The sequence below is a fragment of the Coenobita brevimanus genome, chromosome 116 (assembly GCF_032717465.1).
Source record: "Coenobita brevimanus isolate Jiangsu-jjx chromosome 116, ASM3271746v2, whole genome shotgun sequence".
Taxonomy (NCBI): Eukaryota; Metazoa; Arthropoda; class Malacostraca; order Decapoda; family Coenobitidae; genus Coenobita; species Coenobita brevimanus.
Window position 1 is genome coordinate 2,042,196 of NC_137069.1, and position 18,689 is coordinate 2,060,884.

Genomic DNA, 18,689 nt, shown 5'->3' on the forward strand with positions numbered 1-18,689 from the left:
CTCCTTTCTTTTTCTATCTTTGTGTCTGCTCTTCTCTCTTCCACTTCTCCCTACTTACCACACTGGGTGGTAACCACACAGCCAATTTATAAATTGAAGTGCAGCCTGCTATGGTGCCCCTGTTAATTGGGTGGAGAGATGCAAATGTGGCATTCATCCAGGAATCAAACCTCCAAACTATTCCCTATCCTTTGCTGTGGTGAGGCACTGTCAGCTACATGGAAACACTTGTTCACCGCATGAGGTAATCCTGTAGGGCTTGTCTGCAGTTAATGGGTCAGCTCAGCCAGACAGAATGTTGTTCATCAACAACAGCAGCAAATTTGCTAGCAGTGCTGGAGATGGATGCCTTCTTGTGGTGGCACCAATATAACCAGGCAACTCCCATGACTGATTATACAAATGTCCCTAAATCCCCACCTTACCACCAGAAAAGAGGAGGCTGAACTGCAAGAGAAGGACAACTTTAGCCTGCAGTCCATCAGGCTCACACTCAGATAAGCCTGAGGGCTAAACCAACAACCATGCAAACACACTGAATTTATCCCTATCACTCTACAACTATGACACACCAAAGGCAAAAAAGAAACTCCCCTACAACATCCCTACCATGAACTCTGGCAACCAAATCCACTACAAAAATATTCATCACTATGACACCCCCACCAAGTTCACTGATAAGGGTGGCAGTTGTTTATGCACATCATCTTTACAACTTTGCTTCAGGAACTTTGCCTCCAAACTTGTCACAAACATGATGTACCATGTGATGCGCCTCATCATAGTGAGGCTGGAAAGAATCCTTAACACGTTTGAACCAGGCAGCCAAGCGTGGCCGTCCCTCACATACATCATATCCCGCCACACCTGTAATCGCATGTTTAATACGTATTTGTATGTAGGGGAAATCAATCCAAAAGTACCAAGTACATACATGCAGGCAGCCTTTGTTTTAAATAAAGGATGAGTTCTAAAATACCATTAACTTTTCCTTACAACTGACATTGTACATCAGGAGACTCTGACTCAGTTACCTGCCTACAGGCCCTTCTACACAATCACTGGGCACCTGTGGTGGTGGAGAATGGCAATGAAAAATCCAAGGAAAATAACTGTGTAGACATGATGACCTGAGGCACCATCCCTGCCTTTCACCCACTATTTACAGTGTGATTCGTTACCACGCATGAAACCGAGTGGTGTAGCTGGAAATACCAAGTGTCCACTGATCATGTGGAAAGGCCTTTTAAGTGATGGCTGTGTGGTGAGTTACCAAACTTATACCCAAACTTCACTTTCATGGTACAGTCAATCATTTACCCTTACAAAATCTTACACCATGTTCCTTCTTTTGTTGCTTGTCTGTTTCACAGTATGTGACCATAAGATCTCATTTCATATCTCTTAGCTCTTTGGTAACAACAGTAAAGCTGGAATCAACAGGAAGACTCAAGATACTGAATGTCCCAAAGTTTATGACCATATGCTTAAAAAAAATGTGGAGGCCGTGAGTCGCACTTGACACCAGCTGCTATGCTTAGACAAACAGTGAAATCCAAATTTAAGGGATGCAATATCTGTGTTAGGGAAAAATGTGAACAGAAGAAGGTTCTTTACAATTGGCCTCAAATACAATATACTGGTACTGTAATTTAAAAACGCATCTTAGGCTGTCATTCAACAGTCTCACCCCATGTCACAACTGTGACTAAACATACAAACAAACTGCAGAATCCACTTGTGGAGTATTCCAATGGCACAAATGTGGAATGCTATAATTTTTGTTTAAGCAAATGACCATCATTTCTAAAAGCCATTAATACTGTGACATCCTGATATTCTAGGCTACCCATTCTCTGAGGCAGGTCTGACCTCTGCCATAGCCAGCTGTTCCATCACTGGGGACTAAGGGCCATGGCTTGATAATTCAGAGTGTTTAACATGAAGGTTTGAGATGGAATGGTGTGGTACACGGCCAGCTCAGGCAACAGCTGTGTGGGAAATACTCCCATCTGATCTCTAACAGCACACCTGACTAGTACAGCTTCACTGATCACTGGGATAAAAAACTACTTCATCACAACCAGGCAGTGTTCCTTTAATGATCACACACAAAAATGAAGAGATAGTCAAGTGCACCCCATATTAATTAAAGCTGCTGAATGAACAACACACCATATATGAGACACTAAGAACAACATCAACCAATCAATGAACTACTTGTTGTTTTCAGGTATCCCCAATTTTTACATATTAATAATTTCTTCTTCTTTTAACTATGTAGATCAATTTTAGAGCTGATGTCACTTACTCTAACACCCTCATATATGCAACAGAAAGACCTACAGCTAGTATTGACACTGTGAGGGTAAGGTCAAGCCCCAAAGTCTGTATGACGACTTCTGATGACAGAATATGTCTGACCTTTCTATATCACTGCTGAATAAACTCTAATGTGGGATGCAGGATAATCATATCTAACAACTACAGGTGCTCCATACAAAGACTGCCAAAAATTAGGTTTTTACTACTACTACTACTACTCCATCCATCCATCATCCAATCCTATAGTGCCCCATGAGGAGCATAGGAACCCGGGGCTAGGCAGCTGGTCCTGACATTTAAGATTTTAATAATAACAATATAGGCCGTCCTCGTTATATGATGGGATGCATTCAGTAAAACCCATTGTTGAGCCAGGGTATCATTAATCGGGGGCATTATAACACAGAAAGTATAGGGATGCATTGGAAAGCCTTGGGATCCCCCTCATCCAAGTCCAAAACCAACTCAAATGAGTCCAAAAACAACTTCCTAGTTCACCTAAACCCCCAGATAAGTTTAAAACAAGTTAAACTAAGTCTAAAAGCAGTTTATAACTCACCTAAACCCAAAAAATCTGAAAATCATCAATAATAACTCTGTGAAACAAAAATAAAAAATAGTAAACTGTATAAAAAAATGAGAGTGTTCACCTCACCTATGACTAAAGCACATCAACCTAAGTCTAAAAACAGTTTATAAATCAACCTAAACACAAGATTCAAGTCTAAATATCATCAAAATCAGTTAAAAATTAAATAATAAAAAAATAACATAAGCGGAGACTGGCCATCAATTTTCAGAGAAGGGCGTTATTTTTTTTACATCGCTATGACAGGGCATCGTTAACGGTTTATCGTATAGCAGGGTATGCCTTTAACAACAACAACAACAATAATAATAATAATAATAATACAGTAATAATAAAAATCATAATAATAATAGTAATAAAATAATTATCATCATCATCATCATTTATTCCAGCTATGAATGTGGTGAGGCTTTTTTGAACAGTCAGGTATAAAGTGTACAACAAACTTACTTGGCTGTTCCTGTTCACAAGCAGCCAAAAGATCAGCAATGGTGACCTGACTGCCAGCAAGGAATGGTTTGTCCTTCAGCCAAATGGTCTGAAACTGCTCCAGGACAGTCTCCACGCGCCTCTTGAACTGCACCGCCTTCTCCTCGTTCACTTCAGTCCCATGTATCACAGGCAGAAAGAACTGAAATATAACACCAGTATGAACAGGCCAACCTTGCTATAAGATCTGTGTTTTGTTCATGACAAAGCAATTGGATGACGGATTATAGCACTGTCTACCGAACACTTGGATCATAGTGATTGCATATGCAAAAGTGGAGACTGTACATGAAAAGTGGTGCTTCATGGATGAGCATAGTGATCATATAAGCAAGAATAGTGATCATTTATTAAGGGGGAGGGGGGGGGAAGTGTTACAATGTTAAGATCATATAGGCAAACAACCGCACAACAGTCGAGGAGAAAAGCTATCCTCTTATTTCACCACTGATTCTTATCACTTTCCTCTGCAGGCTAATACCCCTAGACTGAGAGAGGTTTGGTATGTACTGTATATTCAAAGTCAAAAGCTATTCTTATAGTTCACCACTTATACTTTTCCTTTTCCTTTGCTGCCTAATATTCCATGAGTGACAGAGGCTTGGTAAGCTTCTCTGTCCATAGATGACAATCTTTGATGTGATGCATGAAAGAGGAAAATCAGGGGCATGACCTAAGTGTGAAGTAAATGTAGTTGAACAGTAAGCTTTTGGTCCTGAATGAATATACTATATGTACTGTAACACCTGGCTTGTACATGCCTAGAACAGTACGGTAGGTAAGATTTTGTTCCTGACCATATAAATATGTTGTTATGGCTGGTTTGCACATGCCTGACACTGGCAGGGAGCTCTACTACACACTGTGGTGCAGTGTTTTATGGCAGCTCTACTATACATGTTGATGCAGGGTTTTACGGATTCTGTAGGATAACTGATCTGTGGGACTGAGGAATACCACTTTCTGCCACTAAAGAAGTGACCTGCTCCCATTCACAGCTTCATGCAAGAGTACAGATTTGGAAGGCTTGCATACAGTAGCATGAGGTGGTGTATGTGGCATAAGAACTGGAGCAAGAGTCTGTGTATATCACTGAGAGTTGTGTAAGTGCCAGTAGTGTTGGACCAGCTGTGTTTGTGAGTGATGGTCTGTATGTCACAGGGAATCTCAACAGGATGAAAACATGTGAGAACACATGAAAGGGCATACTACTACTACAGTCCATTCCAACTGGAAATTTCTTTGTTGGCCGTGCATCCTTCCCCTATGTCATCCGTACTTGGCTGGCAATTATCATGTGGCTGCCAGCACCTACAAGGCACCAGCACCACTTTCAAACCAACAGCTGTGGTGATAACATCACCAAAGCTTTTTGTCTGAATGCAAGACTGCTGCCTCTGTGTACTTAATCCCTAACTTTCCTTATTATTCTACCTTTATGGCAAACACCCATAATCTGTGATCAGTGCCACCACATGAAAGCATCCCCCTCCAACACCAAATGTAAACACCACAGAAATAGACCTTGTGCTGGGAAAACATGGCACAACTGAGGTGTGTGTTGACATGTTGCAATTCCAGATATTCATTCACCCTGGCCTGAGCCTTTGAGTCTGTGGGGTACCATTTGGCTGCGTCGCTGTACTCCCGACAAAGGTATCGTAGGATGGCAACACTGTCATGGGATTGGTGGAATGATAAGTCCCATTAATTTACACAAAGGCAGATGAGGGAAATCAACACAGAACAGCAAACTGGTTTAGAGAGAAGTCACACTAATTTATGCAAAGCTGCAGTAGTTCAGGAAGATTTCCTGCTTCCTATGATCTCAAGTCTTTCAAACACAGTGTCCAGGCATCTTGGAATAATTGGATCTTGAATTTGTCTATCTTGTATTTTGTTTCTCTGTAGGAGGGAACAGTTATTGCAGGCTCATGGCCTTTGGTTTCTTCTTCCTCACATTAAAAAAAAAAAAAAAGAGAAAATGCAATATAATTTGTCCACCATATTTTGGCGGAGATTTTCAATCTTTTGCAGATTATTCTCTGTAGCTTAATGGCGGAATAAGAAAACAGAATAGCTGCACACCTTTCAGCACCATTGTCTCACAACCAGCAAAAGTTTCCATGTTAATCTCTTATTACAACTCAGCATTCTAGATGAAAACACCATTTTCGGGCAAATATAAATGGACAAAATATGGCATACTCCCAGATCATAGTCCAGGGTTTAGCCATATTCAGGTCACTGAATTATATCACAGATAATCTGAAACTGAATAATAAGGGACTTAAACCTCAGTTTAACACACACACATGGACACACTGATCCAGCCAATTAGCATGAGTTTCTTAGCCTAACTGAGATCTGAATGTGGCGGCAAAACCAACCTCTAAAGTAAAGTTGCTCCATGCCCAGTTAGTGCATTAATGACAGAAAATAATAAAAAATGTAATGAAATACTGCTATGAGTGCATTAAAAAAAATCTATGACTCTTCATAAACAATGCAGTACCTGCAAGTTAGTACTGTACGGTAGCGTAAAGCTTAATATTACCTGTATTGGGGGGTGCACAAACATTTTACATTTGCAGCTCATTATATCTGTATTACCATGTCAGCTGGCCTATCACTGTCTTTCTGCCATATGTGAATGTAATAATCATGCAAGTCTGGAGAAGGCCTTTGACAGAGTCCCTAGAGAGGTGGTGAAGTGGGCAATGAGAATGCTTGGGATTGAGGACTGGCTGATTAGGGTGGTTATAATCAAGAATGTGGGTGCTTGTACCCAGGTATGAGTTTTCCATGAATGATGATGTGCATCAGAGGTCAGTCTTGAGCCCCTTGTTGTTTATTATGGTACTTGAAACCCTCCCACACAGGGTTGGCAAAAAAAAAACTTTTTTTGAAAAAGCCCAATCCACCTGGGTTTTTTCAGGTTTTTTCACAAAATACCCCCCCAAAAATGGGCAAAAGTTGTTTTTTTCAAAGTTTACCTTAAATTTAAATAAAATAATGTTTCCGCTATACAAAATTATGAATAACCCAATAACATCTTATTTTTCACACAATTATTTGCCTGAGGAAAATGAACACAATCATGATTTGACCTGTTTGGCTATTATCCTTGGGCTGCCTGCTACACAGCAAAACATGCTTCAACATATAGGCACAAGCCTTTCAGCCAGACTATTTGGTATGAAGGTATGAGAGGCTTGAGAGCACTACACAACTCATGAGCTGGCAAAGATCAGTCCACACTACACAATAGGAGAAGGAGTCATTTGCCTTGCCACTCTCCCTTCTTTGGTAATTACATACTTGCATTTCTCAATCTTCTAAATAATTATTATTGAAAATTCTGTTGCATAAGTGATTTCACACATTATCTTAACAGTAATAATGGCTTTTGGTAACCAAATATCGAAGCCTATAAAATACATCTATTTTAAACAGAAACCTTGATGGACTCTGAAAGAACAATAATGGCCCCCAGTCCCGTGCAGCCCTTAAATGGGCAGGGGGTGCTAAGAATCTCACGGTTGCCTCAATTACAATCTAATTCCTTTGTCAATGCAAAAAATACAATTAAAATTGGTAACTGGAATGTGAGAACGCTAAATCATGATGGTAAAATCGATGAGTTAGTGAAGGTTTTTCAAAATTACGGACTTGATATTTGTGCTCTGACAGAAACTAGATTAACTGGAGTCGATAAGTTGGATTTGGAGGATGGTATACGTTTATTGATATCTGGTCGACAGGACGGAATGCATTATCAGGGAGTAGGATTGTTGCTGGGTTGTAAAGCAAATAAGGCTTTATGTGAGTGGGATCCTGTAGATGAGCGATTGCTATACGCACGGTTTAAATCAAATCATGGCAACATCAGTCTGTTTGTGTGTTATGCACCTACTAATGATGCACTCGATGAAAGGAAAGACACATTTTATGAAAAGTTGCAAGAAGGAGTAGGAAGGGTACCTAGACATGATGTTTTGATCTGCGTTGGAGACTTTAATGCAGTAATGGGCTGTTCAAATGGGGGATTTGAGGCATGTATGGGTAAGATGGGAGTTGGTAGTAGGATGAGTGAAAACGGAGTGAGGTTTGGAAGCTTCTGTCTAGCAAATGACTTAGTCATCGGGGGCACACTCTTTCAGCATTGCAATATACACAAGACAACTTGGGTGTCGCCGTGTGGAAAATATAAAAATCAGATTGATCACATCGCTATCAGTAGGAGGCATAGAAGTTCTCTGCTAGATGTTCATGTTAAACGGGAAGCGGATATTGGAAGTGACCATCAACTCAGCATTGCAAAAATAAGGTTTAAACTTAAAAATCAGAAGAAGGAAAAATCTGGTGTTGGTAGATACGATATTGTTAAGCTTAGAAGGGAAGGAGAAGAAAAGGAGGAATTCAGATTAGAATGCAGAAATAGGTTTTTGGTGTTGGAAACGTTGGAAGAGGGGGAGAGAAGTGTAGATGAGATGTGGGAGGATGTGAACAAAGTTTTGCATGAGACTGCTGAATGTACGATTGGAAGGAGACATAGATTCAGGAGAAAGAAATGGATATCAGAGGAAACGTGGGATACGATAAAAAAGAGAGGTGAGGCTAAATTGAGGAGTGAGATGCAATGCGTTGATGAACGAGAGATTGAATTAGCAAGAGTTGCGTACTGGAGTTTGAATTCAGAAGTAAGAAGGTTAGCTAGGAGAGATAAAAGAAGATGTGTGGATGAAAAGGTTGCAGAGACTGAAATCCTAATAAACAAAAATGATGGACAGAGTCAAAGAATAGCATATGAATTGATTAGAGAACTGAGTGGTAATGCAGGTAAACGCAAGGAAATACCAATTAGAGACAGGGAAGGAAATTTATTGACCAAAGATGGAGATATTAAAAATAGATGGAAAGAGCATTTTGAGACAGTTCTTAATAGACCAATACCACCAGAAGAGGATATACCGTCTGCTCAGGAAGATTTAAATATAGAAACAGGAGATTTGAGGCTTGCAGAAGTGGAGAAAGCAGTAAAACAGTTAAAGAATAATAAGGCACCAGGGGAGGATGGTTTATTTCCGGAAATGTTTAAAGTGGAGGGGGATAGATTAATAATGATCTTGACCAAGCTATTCAATAAGATATGGGTGACGGGGTTACTACCATCAGTTTGGAAGAATGGTGTAATTGTTAAAGTTCCGAAGAAGGGAGACCTAAGTGAATGTGGTAATTGGAGGGGAATCTCTTTGTCACCGATAGCTTTGAAAGTTTTCAGTAGAGTGTTGTTAAATAGGTTGGAGCCGGTGGTTGAGGGTATTCTGAGGGATGAACAGGCTGGTTTTAGAAAGGGACGTGGTTGCAATGATCAGCATTTGATGCAGCAAGTTAATGAAATGAGAGTACCGTTAAGTCTTTGTTTTGTTGATTTTGAAAAGGCTTTTGATAGTGTTTCGAGAGAGTCTATGGGGAAGATCATGAGACATTATGGAATACCAGAGGAGTTTGTGAGGGTCATTATGAACATGCATGAGGACACATTTTGTAAAGTGATGGTTGATGGTTGTCTGAGTGATTCGTTTGAAGTCAAGTCCGGAGTAATTCAAGGTGGTGTTCTATCGCCTTTACTATTTATATTGGTCATTGATTACATTATGAAACGTGTTGGAACAGAAACCGGTGCAGGTATACTTTGGGGAGAGAACAGGAAACTTTTGGATTTAGATTATGCAGATGATATAGTTTTGATTTGTGATGGGCCAGAAGAGATGCAGAGAGTGTTGGACTGTTTGGTGAGTGAAGGTCGCAAGGTGGGTTTGGTTATTAATTGTGGAAAAACTGAAATAATCAATATGAATATGGAAAATGCGCAGGAATGTGTAATTGGAGGTATGGTTGTAAAGCAAGTTGATAGGTTTAAATATTTAGGTACTTATTTAGCCAAGGATGGTTCTTTGAACCTTGAATTCGAGGAAAGGTTAAAGAAGGCTAATCAGGCAATGGGAATGCTTAAAAATATTTGGAATAATAACAATTTCTCTGTGCATACAAAAATCAAACTTTATAAGGTAATGGTTAGGAGTATCTTAATTTATGGACACGAGTCTTGGTACAGCACAGTGACTATGGAAAATAAATTCTTGGTGTTTGAAAATAAAGCACTTAGAAGAATATTAGGAGTTAAGTGGTGGGAAAGGATACCAAATAGTAGAATTAGAGAAATAACGGGAGTGCAGCCGGTCGATGAATATGTTAGGTTCTCACAATGGAAGTGGCTAGGACATGTGTACAGGAGACAGGGAATAGTACGAGGTACACCAGGGTGGGTGGCACCTGGTAGGAGAGGTAGAGGAAGGCCAAAAGAGACGTGGGTGAGGACAATGAGACGGGAAGCTGGAGATGAGTGTTGGGGAGATCTTGAGGAGTTAGCACAAGATAGGATGTGGTGGTGTGAGTTCATCGAGGCCCTATGCATCCCCGAGGGTGCCACAGGAAATGATTGATTGATTGATTGATTAAACAGAAAGCAATGTTTATATTTCAATAGAATTGTTGATATTTGGTAATGATATGAGACAATATATAGCATGAGTTAACTCCAGTAATGATTACTGTTGTATAACAAATTTACCGCACTAATTAATAAAACTAAAAACAATATCTATTAAAAACAATTTTACTCTTAATTTTAAAACTTTCAAAATTAGCAACAGGTAGTGCTGGCTGTAAAGTTTGTACTCACCACATTACATGTGGACGTATAAAAACTGAATCTGCTGAGAAAGAAATCAGTGTAAAAATATTCTTAAGATGAAGAAAACTTTGACCTGATTTTTTGAAACTGCAATAAAGAATAATGTTATTATTTTTCAAGAAATATTATTTCATGTTGGTAAGCCAACGGCCATGCCACGTTGAGTACACCGCTTCCCGTCCGATCAGCGAAGTTAAGCAACGTTGGGTCTGGTTAGTACTTGGATGGGTGACTGCCTGGGAACACCAGATGCTGTTGGCATCCCTACGTGTCAAGTGGGGTTGGTGGAGGATTAGTGCCCCTCCCTGTAAAACAATTAACTCTAAGCCCTTGACCACCCCGTTTGGGATACATGGCGTCTGGCAATGGATGGAAGTCATTTAGAAGTGAAGTGTCATTTTTATTTTATCACTGAGGTAAAGAATTGCATTCTTAACCCGCCCCGTCCCGGAGACGTGAATTCACGTCCTCACATGATGTGCACTCATATCCTGGAGACGTAAATTAACGCGGCAACATTGGAAGGTCCCTAATTTGCTTATACTGCAGAAGTACCGTACTGGTATAGTTTTACCAGGCTACTATTTACACAAAAGACAGTTTTACGACAGGGAAGTACGGTAATAATGGGTTTGGTTTCCATAACTGACAATTTTAGTTATATATAAGTATGGTACTGATTGGCTACTGTCTGTACAACTGGCAAAGTTTAATTATACAGAAATATGGTACAGCATTAGTAGGCTACTGCTTGCACAGCTGACAAAGTTCTATGATACAGAAGTTATGGTAATAATAGGCAACTGTTTGTATAGTGTTCTAAATGCAGAGTGGGTAAGGAAGTTTGACATTTAACTGTTGTCTCATTTCATCGTCATTTCATTTTTAAAGGCTCCAACATGCTTGCATGCGTTGGCCTTGGTCACCTAATGGCAGCTTTCCACGCTGCACGATCCACTGCTGCCTCCCTGTTCAGTCCCTTAACCCTGAGGTCACACTTAATGACCTCGTCCCATGTCTTTCTCGGTCTACCCCTCATAACCCCACCCCCAATATTAACACTTCTTACCTTCCTCACCCAATTATCATCCTCCATCCTGTCCACATGTCCAAACCATCTCAATCTACCTCTCCTCATCACAACACCAATACACTCCAGTCTCATCCTACCTCTCAACTCTTCCATTGTAAACCCAGCCCCCCCGAACCTTGCACGCAGAGATGCACTACACATCCACCTAATCATTGTCATTTCTGTACATCTGAGCCGGCGAATATCCTCCTCTTTTACTGCCCAGGTCTCACTACCATACAGCATTACACTCCTAACACATGTTGCATACAAAGACCCCTTAGCACGTAGGTGTCAGGACTCCATATTATAAATACAAATCATAATAGATAGCATGATGGATAGATAGATAGTTAGATAGATAGACAGAAAGATAGAAGAAGCAAATCAGGGGATGAGATAGGTAGTGTGTCAGCGAGAATCGAGCAATGGTAAACATGCTTACACACTCTAGGAAGCCCTCTCAATGTCAGAAGAGGCAAGAGCTCCCTGAACTTCTTCCAACCACTTCTCACCCTAGCCACAGAGCTAGCTCCAGCCCTACCTCCAGCACACAACATGTCTCTCAAATAACAAAACTCTTCCACACACTCAAGAGATCCACCAGCATGTTCAATCCCTTCACGCCTAACAATCTCCACCTGCTCTCCCCGACACACCGTACACATAAAATCAGCATTATCTCGCTGTCTAACTCTGATACCACTACATCTCTTGTGCACCCATTTATCACAAACACCGCACAAGACAGAATAACTTCCCACGCCCTTGTGGCAAACTGCACATGGCCACTCTCCCTCGTCTTTGACAGTACCACCACCAACCCTAGATATCATCTTTTTTGTTTTATCTGCATTTACCCTTAAGCCCTTGTACCCCATACCATCTCTCCACTTCCTAAACCTTTCCTCCGCCTCCCTTTCGTTCTCTGCAATCAACTCCAAATCATCGGCATACAACATCTCCCACAGGAGTCCATTTCTAAAGTCACGTGAGAGAGCTTCAAGTATCATGATAAACAACATGGGACTCAAATCTGACCCCTGATGCACACCAACGTTCATGGAAAACTCATCACTCAAATCTCCATTCACTCTTACCTGGGTGTAAGCACCCACATACATAGTCATAACTACCCTAACCAGCCACTCCTCCAAGCCAAGCTTTCTCATTGCCCACTTCACCACCTCTCAAGGGACTCTGTCAAAGGCCTTTTCCAAATCAACAAAAACAAAACACGGATCCCTTCTCCTACCAATATATTTTTCCTGAAGCTGTCGAACAATGAATATGGCATCAGTGGTCTAGGCCTGGCATAAACCCAAACTGCATCTCATCAATATTCACTCTTTCTCTAATCATACCTTCTAAAACTCTCTCCATTACCTTCATTATCTGATCTACACACCTCTATAATTTCCTCTTTCCAGGGCATCACCCTTCCCTTTATACACATTTACAGTTACACTCTTCAGCCAATCATCTGGGACAACACACTCATAAATAATCATATTTATCAGGTCAGTGACTAACCTCACCCCCATATCTCTTGAGACCTTCAACATTTCGGCAGTCAACCCAGACACACCTGCTGCCTTCCCCACCTTCATCCTGCCTATTGCCTCACTCACAGTAGCAGCATCAATCAAAGGCCAAGGGCCAAACACTGGATCTGCTGGCCCCAAACCTTCCCTGTCCCAGTCAAACTCCTCATTCAACAACCGGCTATAATGCTGTCTCCATGCATCTTTAATATCCTCACTGTTCACCACTACCCTATTGGCTAATGTCAACCAATAGTCTCCTCTCCACAAACTCTTCAATCTGTAGAAACCTTTTGAAAGAATAATTTTGTATTCACACTTAACACTTGCCAGCCTTGATATACCGTCAATCCACCCCTTTGAGATGGTTTAAATTGCAGATGGACTAAACCACACTTTATGCTTTTCAGCAGTTCACAACCTCATCCTGAATATATGTGATCTCACATTATGCTGTAACCCAGGTTTTCAACTAGGGATCAGGTTCAAAACTGAGACCTGAAGTTGGGCCTTTGTGAAGAGCCACCAGAAGAGGAAAGATGTGTCATGATACGTGACAGGAAGAATAACAGAAATAGGAAGCAAGGTGGGCAGATACAGAAAAAGTGATAAAAGTGAAGGAAGAAACAGGCAGCACTACACCAAGAGAGTGGATGATGGCTGTATATCCACCACCTACTGTATCCCCAGGAATATCATGGTGAAAGGGTTAAGTGAGGAATAACTGTGATGAGGACTATTGTTATCAAAGGGTTAAAGCAAGGAATGTCAGTAATGGCTAAATAAGGAATGATGGTAGGCTAATAAACAAGGTCATGTGGTCACTCTCTATGTTTCAGTGAGTTTGAATCCACTCGTCTATCACAGGAACCAGCTGGAAGGGGTTGATTGTGGTATAGATCAGTACGGTGCTCACCTGCAATTAAAAAAAAAAAAAAATCATCAACTGTGGTGAATTTTGTGGAGAAGCCAAGATTCAGAGGTGATGTGAATGTATTGGGAAGTTTTAGGAGAACTCTGAGATGGTTTGCTTATACTGAGTAACAAAGTGAGAGACTAACTGGGAGCGTGTGTGTGATATGGAGGTCAATGCAGAGGGAAAGACAGAGGATAAGGTGGAGATATATGAAAGAGAGTGATGACAAAGGAAAGGGCAGCCATGAGATGATTTGTTCATGGTCACTCCCTACAGGATTAAGGCATACATATATATACTGATACACAGATAGACAAACAAATACATAAATGGATGGACAGACAAGAGTTATAGCCAGATAGGTAGACACATTACTACTACTACTACTACTACTACTATTACAACTACTACTACCATTTCTTATTTATTAACACTGTTTTTTTCTGAACGCCAAAATTCAAAATCTCATTTACTGTTTACCAATACCTTATCAAATATATATATATATTTTTTCTCTCTCTCTAAAACCAATATCTTATCAACTTCCTTATTGTCTCTCTCTCTCTTTAACCAATATCTTATCCATCCATCCACCCATCATCCAATCCTACGTTGCCCCATGAGGAGCGTAGAGGCCCGGGGCTAGGCAGTTGGTCCTGACATTTAAGATGAGAGTGATAATACTGTATCTTATCAACTTTATTATTTTTCTCTTTCTCTTTTTTAACCAACACCTTATCAACTTTACTCTCTCTCTCTCTCTCAACCAATATCTTATAAACTTTATTTTTTTTCTCTTTTTTTAGGTCCCAAATATCAGCCTTTATCCGCCCCTCCAAGATCTCACTTCCTTCTCCTTCGTTACAATCCTCTCGTAAAGGCAAAAATATATATATATATATATATATATATGAGGAAGAAAATTCGTCTGGGAGCTTAGAGAGAGAGAGAGAGAGAGAGATGCCCAGTCTAGTTTTTTTCGTCTCTCTCTCTCTCTCTCTCTCTTCCGTATCAGCAACGCAGAGAGAGAGAGAGAGAGAGAGAGAGAGAGAGAGAGAGGAGGAGGAGGAGTAGTTTGAAGTTGGAATGAAATTTATAAGGTAATCACCAAATCGACCCAAATTCACCTAAACTAAGCTAATTTGGGATACCAAGGTCTTTCTCTATGATGCTCTCACACACACACACACACACACACACACACACACACACACACACACACACACACTATTCTCGTTTAATAAGGAGGCTCCCTAACACCTCTTCCTTAGCGACTTATTTTTGTATCCGGCTGGTTAATATCTTACCTTCCTTATGCACAATATTAAAATGATGATAGTAACGTACAATATGTAAAATAAATCGCTTAGGAAGAGGTATTAGGGAGCTTCCTTAACCGACAAAAATACTAACCCTGTCATACAAAAATAAATAAACAAAAATAAAAATAAATTAATCGCTAAGAAAGAGGTGTTAGGGAGCTTGCTTGGTTTCGCTGCTGTTCTGTATTATGTTGTTATGCTATGCTATGTTATGGCATGTTATGGTGCTACGTTATGTGTTATTCAATACTGCTATGCCATGCCATGTAATGCTATGCAATGCTGTTATTTTAAGCTATGTTATGCTATTATGCTGTGTTATGTTGCGCAGTCCTATTACACTATGTTGGTATGCTACGCTATGTTATGTGGTATGCTATGCTATGTGATGCTGCTATGTTGTGGCATGTTAGGCTAGGTTAGGCATCAGATAAGGTGACTCTCCTAAATCTGGCTTTCTTATGCCTGCCTCAATTTAGTACCTGCCTCACTCTGCCTAGCCCTGCCTCACTTTACCCCACCCTGCCTTGCCCTGCCTCACTCTGCCTCATCCTGCCTCACTCTACCTCATTCTGCCTCACCCTACTTCAGTCTAATACCCACCTCACTCTAAAACTTACCTTACTCTAACTCACGCCGCCTTACTCTGCCTCATTGTCTCACTCTGCCTAACCGAGCTCACCCTGCCTAACCCTGCCTCACCGTGCCTAACTCTGCCTCACCCCCTGCCTGCCTAACTGCCTGACTCCATCACCCTGCCTCACCCCATTGTCCTCACCCCCGCCCTAATGACTGCAATAAACACCAACACTGATCTATGTAATTACCTTATTTTCTTACCTGGCTATCGCTACCTTCCTGCTACCTAATTATGATTCTTCTAAATACTACTTGATCTACCGAGGAATGTAGTAGTAGTAGCAGTAGTAGTAGTAGTAGCAGTAGTAGTAGTAGTAGTAGTAGTAGCAGTAGTTCACCATCCTCTTTTGGGAACAGAGGGAAAAGAAGGGCGTCTGTATAACCAGGCAGTGAATCCCCCCCCCCAGTCATATCAGTGCCACCACGAGAAGGCGACCCTCTCCAACACCAATATTTCTCTCTCTCTCTCTCTCTCTCTCTCTCTCTCTATCTATCTATCTATCTATCTATCCACGGTGTCTATCTTTTTGCTTCCGTTTTTTCCTATTTGCTATTCTATGCTATGATTCCTTTTCTACTTTTCAGGCCTCTCTCTCTCTCTCTCTCTCTCTCTCTCTCTCTCAGTGACCCTCGCCAAATCACCCAGCTCACGGTCTCCACGCGTCCACCCCAAATTCGCGGGATTGGCGCATATTTTGGCGGATATTTGGCGGATTAGCGCTAAATGGATTCACAGACACGAACGCGAGAGTCAACACTGGAGGGACGTGTAAAGAGCGAGGTCACGAATTCCAGCGTTTATGATTTCGTTAGTGGCCGATTCGTATATATTTTGGGCTTGTTTAAAAGGTAATTCGATGGTTCACTCACAGCGTTATGGCATGGGAGGTGGAGTCAGAGGATGAGATAGAGGGATGGAGTGGAGAAAGAGAGGTGGGTGTGAGTTGGGGGAAGGGCAGCGTCATGGCAGGGGAGGAAGAGGCTGAGGATGAGACGGAGGGATGGAGTGGAGAAGTATATGTGAGAGAGGAGGGTGTGAGTTGGGGGAAGGGCAGCGTAATGGCATGGGAGGGGGAGAGAGGATGAGACGGAGAGATGGAGTGGAGAAGTATATGAGAGATGAAGGTGTTAGTTGGGGGAGGGCAGTGTAGGGCAAGGCGACATGGAGGCGATTTGTTTGTGGTCACTCCTTACGAGATTAAGGCGTCATAGATAGATAGACAGACAGATAGGCAGACAGATAGGTACACAGATAGACAGATAGATAGATAGACAAACAGACGGCCAGATAGATAGATATATAGATAGGCAGATAGATAAGACAGGTAGATAGATAGGTAGATAAGACATAATTATATTCTCCATACACACAAAAGACTCCCAGCAGTGTCCAGATATTGTCAGGGAATAATCAGCTAGTTTTGGAATCTGGTTTAGCTTCCAGTCAATTAAAAATAAATAAATAAATAAATAAATAAATAAATCACCTGAACCATGGCAAACCTCAATATGAAAATTCCTTGATAGGCAGCACGGCGTTTGTGAGAAGAAAGAAACAAAGGCTGACATGGCGTTTCACTTAAGTAATTTCTCGGCTGACTGACTGAGAAGAAAGAAACAAAGGCTGACATGGCGTTTTAAAGGAATGATGAATGCAAAACAGCGCAACTCAAGGCTCATTCATTCTACTTTAAGGAATCGCAGTGCTAGAGAAGTAATGTTGCAAGTCAAAAAATAATTGCGAGACAAATCAACACCAAGAATACTGAGACGGAGTGAGGGAATGAGGTGTGTGTAGCAGATGTTATGGGAATAGGCACGTGGACGATTGTGACGAGGTGAAAGATGGATATATGTATGTATGTATGTATGTATGTATGGAAGATTGTGTTGAGGTGAAAACAAATATATATATATAGATAGATAGATAGATAGATATAGTATATAGATAGATGTATGTATGTATTGTTACAGTGAATTCTGATCACCGAGGTAACTGGTAGTATGTGTTTGTAGTCTCTTGTTTGTTTGCAATATTCAAAATTGCATATAATTTGTTTGTTACGGTAATTATTGTTAACAGAAATAAATGGCGGTGTGTTGTCATGGTCTCTTGTATTGTGTTTGCATTATTTACTTATATGTAATTTGTCAACTATTTGTTTAGTGTTCGTCTCAGAGGGGATCAAGGGTTTCGTTTACGAGTAGGCTTTGGGCTTCGAGCTGATCGAGGCGTCTGACAGAGTTGATGACTGGAACTCCAGGCCAAACAGCAGCCAGTCGAGCACAACGCGCTGCTCCAGCCGTTAGTGGACTAGCCACCGCCCTTAGCACACTCCTTCATGCCTATACTTTGTGGTTGCTCTGCCTGTGGAGTGGATAGAGGTGCTGCGAGGGACTGTCTTGGCTGCCAAGAAGAGGTGTGACACGTCGGAGCTGGCTGTGGGTGTCACCCTTCGAGGACTTGCCCACTGGCGCATGTTGTTGGAGTGCCTAGGAGCAGTGGGAGGAGCCAGAGTTGAGGATCTGATCTGCTGGGGCCGTGCATCCCTTCTGCGGACTGTCAGCTGTCATATGTTCCGGAGTCGAGGTCTGCTTGATCAACTCTCGATTCGTGTCCTGCCGCCTGGCGTGAGCAAGCCCCACCTTCCAGAACGGCGACATAGGATCTGACCTGGCAGCTGACTCATTCGCTGCTCACATACTACTGTTGTTTGATGGGAGTGCTGATGTAAATCCTTTGACTTATGGTATAAGAGTTGTATTTATTTAATATATTATATTTTTGTACAGGGTCTTTCCTTTTCCTGAGTACAGATTCTGTCTTTTATTCCTTCTGTTCACTTTTTCTTTGTTAGTGACTAGAATGTTCACACGAAAGCACAAGTTAACATGATCTGAGGTTATACTGAGAGCCGTAACAGTATGTATGTATAAAAGTCATGTGGAAGACACTGTCGAAGTAGATGGATATATGTATGTATGCATGTATACTGTGTATGTATGTATCTGTATGTATAAAAGATTGTGTTC

The 18,689-nt window shown here is 41.2% G+C and overlaps 1 non-coding gene and 1 pseudogene across 1 annotated transcript; one reads left to right on the plus strand and one right to left on the minus strand.

Moving 5' to 3' along the window:
• Positions 1–709: 709 nt before the first annotated feature.
• LOC145418766 (glutathione S-transferase theta-1-like) lies at positions 710–18,136 on the minus strand (annotated as a pseudogene).
• LOC145418839 (5S ribosomal RNA) lies at positions 10,306–10,424 on the plus strand. Its single transcript, XR_013900744.1, has one exon. It is a non-coding gene; the product is annotated as a 5S ribosomal RNA (ribosomal RNA).
• Positions 18,137–18,689: the final 553 nt, after the last annotated feature.